We start from the raw sequence: 9791 nt of genomic DNA, 5'->3' as shown, positions 1-9791 counted from the left end.
AAGAAAAGATTTTAGTCTTCTGGAAATTCAGAGCTGAATTTAGAGCTTATAAAAGTAAACAGCCCAGGCCAGGTTGTCATTCTTGGATTAGCCCGAATCCGCCTTGTCAGGAAGTATAAAAGCAGATAGCTCATCTCAGATTTTCATTCTTGAATTTCAATTTGGATTTCAATGCACATGTCAGCAAATGAATATCTACAGCAAATCATCTACTTACGGAGATTAGTTGCTTTCCATATATCAAATTTCAAAACTATGTCTTAAATAGATGAAAGATTTGTATTGCACAAACTCCACATAAACTAATGATTGTCTATAAAAATGCATAAATACTCCCTTTTATATGGTATTTAGGCAAGATAATGTGGAAAAATGTCTTTATTCTAGCATTCTATGCTCAACAAATTTTATAAGGATTTTGTGAGGATTTTTATAATTATGACCACCAATGGCATACTTGTAAAAATGGCTGGAGAAAAGCCATTGTATAATGTAATTGAGAAGGTATTTTATAAATAAGCTGTTCTGTACTGCGCTATTGCAATAGCATCTCTTCTAAATAGTAGCAACTTTGTAAAAGATCAATGTGCTAAATTTAAAACAAGGAAATATTACATCATAGACCAATTCCTGTGTTAAAAAGGCAACAATAATGCTGACTTTCATCTGAAAGGAAAACCAGTATTTATTCATTGTTTATCTTTAAAATGCAGGGGGGGGGATCAACTTAGATTCAGTGATGAAAACAAAGGGATTTTAAAAACTAATCTTGTGTGTTGAGGGGAGCATCTTAGAATTACAAGTCATTTTCTGTTTGGGTAAATATGATATTTGTTTCTGCATTTTGCTATTTTAGGTTTTCAAATTCTTCCAGCATGGATCCTGCTTTTGAGGTGGGATGGAGGTGGGTCTGTCTGTATCTGTCATGCTTCCTGTCATAGTGGAATGCATTATCCTGAAGTGACATCCTGCTGGGCTTGCTGGCAGCAAACTATCACCAAGATCTTGGCATCCTTCAATCAAATCACAAGCATGACATGCCTTCAAATATAGTGAGAGGCATGTTACAGGTTGAATGCCATCAAATGTTGGTCTCTGTCTCATATTTTGCAGAATCAGCCCCTGTGATTAAAGGTTCAAATTTTGCAGACTGGTGTAATTCAGAAGTTGTTTCATAGTTAAGTCATCACTGCCATTTCTCATCTCTGCATGAGCCACAGGCAAGAGTTTGAACCATAGCTTGTACAGCCATGTTTGTAAAGAAACTAGTATCACAATGTTTCATTGATTCATTGGTTCAGCAAACTGAAGTTAAAAAGCTTTGAATGCATGTTGCTCAGCTTCTAACTGAGCAATAGTTTTTAAGAAATATTTGAGTGCCAGACAGTTGCGATATTATTGATTATGGGCAATTGCCCAAAGGCAACAGTACTGATTGGATTTCTCCCTCAAAATCAGAGAGAAAGCTCCAAGCTTGAAGGGGGAAATCCTTTATTCCTTTTAGCCTTCAAAGGTTTCCCAACACTGGAAATGTCAATGTTAGGAAGAAAAGAGATTTGGGTGGGAAGCATTTCAGGAGTGGCTGTGGCTTAGAGATAGCATATCTGGGTGACTAAAATCTGTATGACCAGTATATGGCAGCAGAGAGATATAGAAAACTCTCCCTGTTGCCATCTGGTGGTTGATCTGATTTTTGTGATTTTATTATTTTTTCTATGTTAGCCCTGCTTGTTCCCATTATCCTTGTCCCGCATGGAAAATTTAAATGAATCATTGAGCTGAGTTAAATAGTAATCTTCCTAATGCTTCACTTAACTTTCTATAGGGCAGTGCATTTTATCCCAGTCATATTCAGCTGCTATGCTATCTGTCCAGAATTATTCTCAAGGAGTGTTTATTTCCTCCTAGATTAAAATGTGTCAGTCTAATGTATCCTTGGGACTTCCATAGTATGTTATCATTTCCTGAATAGGAGAAATAGTGATAAAGGACACTGTGCTCAATGTGCTTGAGTTCCTTTTCTAAGGCACCTCATATGCTTAAATATTGTGAGATACCAAGGCTGTGTTGGTATCTCATTGGTCCCATTCCTGACTTGAATCCATCTAGGACAGTCTTTCCCCTTGATTTAAACACACTAGAAAACATTTTACATCTTTGCAACAATAATTGGAGTTAGCTGTTATGCCTGCATCTTTCACTGAACCCCCTCCCTTGGGATAAACAGCTGAGGCTACATTTAGATTTTGTGGTTTGCTTCAGAGATTTCTATATATGTTCCAGAGAATCCTAGAGGCCCTTGCAAGTTTATTGAGGTTCTCCAAAGAAATAATCAGGGATGAAGAAGGCCCACAATCTTTGATACACAGCTTTTCTACCATTACTGATGTATCCATGTAGTGTGCAGCCACAATAGACTCTAGATACTCTGGAGAATGAAGAGCTCTGGCTAGCCTCCATAGGAATTCATTGGACAGCCTAGAACATATCTCAAGACTTTTTACAAGACACAGGGGTTCCTCAGCTGACATGCAGGGTAACTACTGAATTCATTTAAAACAAAAGCCATTGCCATATTCATAACCTTCTTAGATGGGTCTTCATCCAAGAAAGGAGACAGAAAAAGGCAAGGGCCAAAGAGATATTCGGCATGTTCAGTTTGTGAAGCGAAGCCCTAGCACCAGAGTAATGGTAAAATCAAGCCCCACAACTCCTGACTCTGAATCCCTGAATTGTAACTCTGACATGGAAAGTTGGCCAACAAGCCTACAAGGGTTTTTTTTGTTTTTGTTTTGATAGAGAGAGGAAGAAGGCCATGGCAAACCACTTCTGAACTCTTGCCAAGAAAACTGCAGGGATTTCTCCAGGCAGTTGCCAGGAATCAACACTGAGTCAAAGGTGTGTGCATGCACGCGTGCACATGCGCACGCACACACACAGAGTCCATTCTCAACTGGAGCAAGGTGGGCTTCTGAACTGCCTGGGGTGCTGAGCTGCTGCTTGTCCTGAGTTCGTGTTGGGAAAAAGTCAGACACAGTTGAGTATAAACCATATGATGGCTTATATGCTGCTAAGAAAATTGGGTAGCCTTATACGTTTTGCATGTCCAAGAAAAAAATTAAATGGTGTTCTACTGGAGCTTTCATCTTCAACCTTTCTGGCACCTTCAAACCAAACTGCCCCAATCATCAGCCTGTTTCTTTCTTGCTGAAAATCTTCAAATTTATTTAAACTGCTACTGCTCCCCTGTGGTGTTAGAACTAGGTCCTGGACCCCCCATTTCCTCCTTGTGCTGTCTTACATTTCCTACCTTGTTTTTCTTACCAGCAACAGTAAAATACCCCACAGGGGCTTGTGGCCAAGTCAGACCAGATGAACATAATCTTTTCTTTCCTCTAGTGCTGTCTGGAAATGCCAAGGACTGGATCTGGGACTGTTCCATAGAAAGCAGATGCTCCAGTACTGAACCATATTCTTTCCTCTAACAGAAATGAGCAGGATTAGTAAAATTGCTTCACTCTGCAAAGTTCTGTGGGATGGAGGATGGGAGACAATCACATTTATCTGTTTCAGCAAAAATCACAAAGAATCTTGTGGTTCTTCAGAGACTAGCAACATTATATTGGCAGGAGTGTTTCTGCAATTAACAGCTACTTCATCTGATATGATACTTTCAGCACGCACCTCTAGTTTTCCTGTGTTGTGGCTTTAGTTGTTCTTCATTCTCTGATCATTCACCTTAGCCTATATACCTCAAGGTCAGCAGAAGCAGATCATCTGATGGCAAGAATGAATTGCCAATCTTCTGGAATTTCAGAGGAGGCACACCTCACAGTTATAAAAGCAAATGGCTTAAGGCAGATTTTCATTCCTGGATTTTTTTTTTTTGGAGCCAGACTATGTCAGAGTTCATAACAGCAGACTGTATAACTCAGGCTTTCATATTTAGAATAGGTTTCTGGCTGATCTGTGCATGGCACATAACTGAAAATTTGCAGTGATACCTACCTGATGAGTGAAGCAATTATGAAGCTGTTTGACCGTAAGCTAAACTACAGTCAACTATTTGAAACGCAGAAAATAATTTTACGTCCATTACTATCATCTGCTTTGCATTTCAAATACTTTTTAAAAATGGTTGGTATGTCTTGTTCTATTCTTATGTTCATATTGTAGATGCACATCTTCAATTTTTGGGAAATGTAAAAACCAAATGACACAAACTCATGCTTAAATTGATATATTATAGGACTGCAACTGTTAGAGGAGCTGGTATTGGTTGTGTCTCCTTGGTGAGGTACATCTTTGCTAAAAAGATGGGATACAAATCTTATAAATAATAATGATGATATATTAGGTGACAGTCCAATTTTTACTGTGACTGTGTAATAATAGTACGTGGTCTGAGATCTACTTGCAGAAGAACAATACACAGGAGCTTTGTTCCTATTGCTACAAGGCAACCTGTTGATTTCAGATCTGCAGTGGAATTAGCATTAGAGACCATCATAGGAAATAACACAAAACAGGCTAATCTCTGAACCTGCTGGGTCCGCTAGCAGGCCTTAAGCTATTTACACACACTGGATACTTAGAATGGTCACATATCTAACCTGGAAATACAACGTGTGTGGTCTTTTTACAACAATTTGCTGTATAACAGATTGCCAGCTTTACAGCAACTTCCAGCACCATGCCACAAAGATGTTTTTGTTACTGCAAAATGTGGAAACGCTTTCATGATTCAACCTGACCTTTGGTGAGTTTTTTTGCAGTTAAGGCTGAAGCCTAAATTTATTCTCCTGGGAATAAGCCTTGCTGAACCAAAGAGGACTCCTTCCCAAAGAAATATATATAGGTCTGGACAATTAATCACACTCCTCCTGTCACTGAGTTTACCATGCTTATCTTTCCTCACTCCTTGCATTTCAGATGACTAACAGTACAGTGTTTCAAGCTACTTCTCCATTGTCTGCCTCCATCTGTCTCCTGCTACTACAAGACAAATGAAAAAGACAGCTGTCATCAAGCACAGGAGGACAACATGAGGGATATCATTTGGCTCTCTGAGCAGAACAGGGAAGTTGTTAACAAGCTGCTGTTACTGCTCTGTTGGACATGAAGTAGTCAGAAGAGGGCTGGGCTGGGTGAGATGTGACGTGTCAGTGTCTCTTTGTGGGACATGTTGGTGATAACTTGAGTAATTTTGCAATGTGATCATAGAACCTTTGTCAATTTGCAGTCATGACATCAGATGACATTCCGGTCAGGGGAATACTAATATAGATACAACTGTTTTGATAAGGGAGTGGAAAAAGTAAATGATCAAGTGAAGCATCCTCTTAAGTTTTAAAAAAACAAACCAGCTGACTGTCAACTATTATCCACAAAACTAAAAGATATCTTGCACATGAAATGCTTTTGCTTTTATACAAAAGTTGTATAAGGAGTGTATTTTTTTATCCTGATTGAATTCTTTAGCCATGTAAAGTGAGAAAAGAGAGCAGAGGGAATTCTTCCCATCTCTTTCCCTTCTAGAATCACTCCAAGTGCCATGTTTAGCTCCATCTGACGTGGATTCACAGATTTCCGTTCCTTATTTTAGAGCCTTATTTTCAGCTACAAACTGCAGCCAGCTTAAACAGCTTCTCTCAGCCAAAAACTTTTGCTTAAGCTCTAAAAGCTCATCACTGAATTTAAAAAAAAATACAAAGGAGGTTTATTGTCCATTAAGAGTAACTGCATGTAAACATTGAACTAAATAGAACAATTTTTCCAAGAATATTAAAAGTATAACAGTACAAAATCACAGCTTAGGGGAAAGGAAAAGAGGTTAAACTAACCTGTGCCCAGTGAGGCTTTTTAGGAAGAGAATCCCATGCCAAATTTACCTCCCCTGAAAAAGTTCTGTCTCCCATAACTTCTACCACCTCTCATTTGGCAATGACTCTCAATGAACAATTTCCAAAGATCTCAAGGTCAAGAGCAGTAGCATTACAGCAAACCCCAATGACACCAAAATGGCAATACATGCATAGTGATCTCATTATGCAAATGCTTCTCTTGTGTCCCAACATCTGACACAAAGACGTAAGTAGTGGCATTTGTTTGCTAATGTTGTCATATTTGTTTTGTCACTTGCCTGCTGCCCCCACAGATGCCCATGACAAAGAGAGTCTTAGGTCACTGATATCAAGGGAGAATTATATACATATAATTGTGATATACTACATAAATAATAAACTTGTTGAATTTGAACAATATTCCCAGTCCAGCATCACCAACTGAGTTGGCCTACAATGCTGATCACATTAATCCAATCCACTTGGAAGGAATCAAGCTTGGGAGGTTGTTTTAATCAATTAAAATTATTGATACCTCTTTTTTCCTTTCTGTTGTCCTCTGGGTTTATTTTCTTTGTTGTCGTTCCTTTGTCTTGTGCTGTTTTTGTGTTTTTTATATTGCTCTCTGTTTTTTAAATGTTTTAACAATTGCAAACTGTCCAGAGTTGCTGGGAGTCAGGCGGCAAATAATGTAATAAATTATTATTCATTATTAAATTATTACTAATTAACCAGTGATTCAAATCTGAATATGCAAATTAAGACTACAGGAAATGAGTGGAATATATAATAAGATTGCAAATTCACCTTAAACATGCTCAATTGGAATAAGATCAACATGCGTCCTTTTAACAGTTGCTGGAGAACATATTTGTCCCTATATTCTTATTCATACGTATTATTCATTTGAAGAGAAGACTATTACAATTTCCTTTTTCATTCTCTCCCATGGCATCATATTGGAACCATATCAATGTGTTAAAAATGAGTAAAATAGCATGATGCGCAAAAGAAATATTGGTTTTTCTGCTTATTTTTTTATTTTCATGAATGTTAATTATAGCTTTCAACGCTTAGTCTCTTAACTGCTAAAGCTTGCAGGACTAAAAGTTTAGTAGAGCCTATGGGGTAAACATACTTCATGGATAGTTATATAAATATAATGCTATGCACCCTTGGAAGAAAGCAACGAATAATACCATGTTAAGGCAATTCCTTTATTAGCCCTACTGCAATATTCAATGTGGCAATATGTTTACTCATTGGCCTAATAAAAGTACTGACTGATATGGATTTGGGATTTTTTTTTCTTGAGGCCAAGGCAGGTATAATGAAAATTACTTTTATATAAAATGCATAGTTTGGAGTTGTAAATTTATGAGATTAGAGTAGAGATGAGTTCATCAGTGAGATACATCAACCTCAGGTGGATTGTGTCCTGTCTTTTGGACACAATTTTTGTGAGGACAAAATAACCTGTACCAACTTTCTTGAAAGTCATCTGAGCTATACAGGGGGTACACAGCAAATTCCAAATATTACATGAATTATGGATGTTATGAACAAACTGTAATAATTTGTTTAAGAGATACTTTTAGTTGTCCTTTATGTTGATTTATGACCATGATAAAGATTGATTTGATTTGACTTAGCTGTCATGAGTGAATGGAGAGAAATTGATGGCATGCTGTAACATGGTAACCAAATGCCTTTGGCTGATCTTGAAAGGCTAAGCATGATTGGATTTGGTTAGTACTTGGATAAAAGACCACAAGGAACCCCACATTGGTAGGCTAGATTAGTAAATTGAAAAGACATCCTGAGGGAAGGCAATGGCAAACCCATATTTTTATAAAGAAAACTTCATGGACATGTCCAGAGCCACAGCAGGACCTAGCCAATCTTGGATGATCTCCAAAAGCAAAAAAATAAGCAAAGCTAACTTAAATTTTGCTGATCTTGAAAATCAGCTAAGCATTCTCTATTTTTCTTGAATTGTTCTGTGCCCAGGACCATACTCATTGGATTGTCGGGAGAGACATTTTCTTCATATAAGTATTCTCTAAAGCTTTATTCTCCAACTAGAGTTGTGTAATCTGCTGCAACCATAAGCCCTGATAATATATTTATTGGATTCAGATGAATGCATGACAGGCTGACAGAGGCTGATTGCACCACCTCAACCTCAGATATGCGCCATAGCCACTGAAAAGCACTAGATCTGCAAAATATTTATAACCTTCAAAATAAAGCATTCTATTTCTTAATATATTAGCTGGTAGGTAGTACAGCCTGTGGGCCTTTGGGTGAGAACACGTAGGCTCTATATGTGGCTCATTTGAACACATGAAGATCAAGCACATAGTTAGCCAAGCTAATAGGACTTAAGGCAGCTGAATTAAAGTGCTCCCCATCCATTCTTGAATCAGAAAACCATCACCGTGAACTTTGCTGTCCCCACTGCCAGCCCCTATCTTGCTTTTATCAACTCTGTTTCCCGTCATTGTTGGTCACTTGACTTCTTTCCAAGGTAATGGGTGACAAAGCCTAACAGATTTTATACACCTTGAAATTGTCCTGGCATGATGTCCTGTTACGGTGGTAAAACTACTTTAACACAGGTACAACTAAGCATGATGTAAGCCTGTCTCATTCAAGGGCTGTAGAAGAGATAAAGGCAATATCAAGGGGTCATACAAGAAAAAAAAATGCCTGGACAAGTTTGCACTGCTGTTAGAGGCAAATGGGAAGAATATTTTTATCCAAATGAATGTCTGCTTGACAGGCCTCCCTTATCCAAGTACAGAGTTGTAGTCAGCTCTTACTAGACCACTTTCTCAGAGTCATTGCACTGTTAAGTTGGCTGTTGTCATCATCATTTTTAAAATAAGGATTGATAATTGACCCACAACATTTTAGCTTAAACCATAGGAATTGATCTGTTTTTAGCCTACAAAGCAGCTAAATTCATTCAATAAGTCCACATGTATACACACATACAGTGCCTTCGAGTCAGCCTTGACTCCTGGCAACTGCCTTAACAAGTCCCTGCAGTTTTCTTGGCAAGATTTCAGAAGTGGTTTGCCATTGCCTCCTTCCCAGGGCTGAGTGTGACTGGCCCAAGGTCGGCCAGCTGGCTTCGTGCCTAAGGCGGGACTAGAACTCACCATCTCCTGGTTTCTAGTCTGATGCCTTAATCACGACACCGGACTGGCTGTCTGAAACGTGTATACATTATATATCTGAATTAATTGAAACGCTGAAAAAATGATCAACTAATATTAATGCTGTAAACCAAGACCAAGAAGCTCGTTTGGTTTTTCTGCCTCTGTATTTCAGTAGTAATGTTTATAACAAGAGGCGATATCATAGTTACAACAATCTTTTTATCTTACAATATATTCTGCGTTCACCTTCCACCTCACAGGGATTTTACAAAGCAAGCACTAGCTGTGCTAGAGATGTTTCATGAAGGTATAATTTCATATTTGAAATAAGGAGACAGTACAGTTCAGTCTACAGTCCCCAATCCCAATGTCAATTCTGTTTCCAGAGGGATTAGTCTCATGAAATAAAATCAGCTTCATCAGCTGTACCATCCACAAAATTTTGCATGATTATATATGTGTCAGTCTTTACTATAAGATTTTTTTCTCCCTCTAAGGTGATCCTTCCTTCCCTCTGTCTGTCCCTGCCTCCCATTGGTAAAGCTCTCCTTCCTGATGATGTGGTAAAAATGACCACAATACTGTATGCCTTTAATTGCAAAGAGTTCAGTCCTGTTATTATTATTTCTAAAATGTCCAGAAATGCTCATTTTAAACCCGGATGAAAAATGCATTTAAAGGGAAGGAAGGAAGGAAGGAAGGAAGGAAGGAAGGAAGGAAGGAAGGGTCCTTCCAACAATGTGCAAATTTCAACTAATTCTGACACTGAATGTGGAAACGT

The sequence above is a fragment of the Python bivittatus genome, unplaced genomic scaffold (assembly GCF_059951505.1).
Source record: "Python bivittatus isolate LINGU-HERP-01145 unplaced genomic scaffold, Pbiv_v1 ctg000590_np1212, whole genome shotgun sequence".
NCBI lineage: Eukaryota > Metazoa > Chordata > Lepidosauria > Squamata > Pythonidae > Python > Python bivittatus.
The sequence above is the reverse complement of the archived record's forward strand: the minus strand, read 5'-3'. Positions refer to the sequence as shown.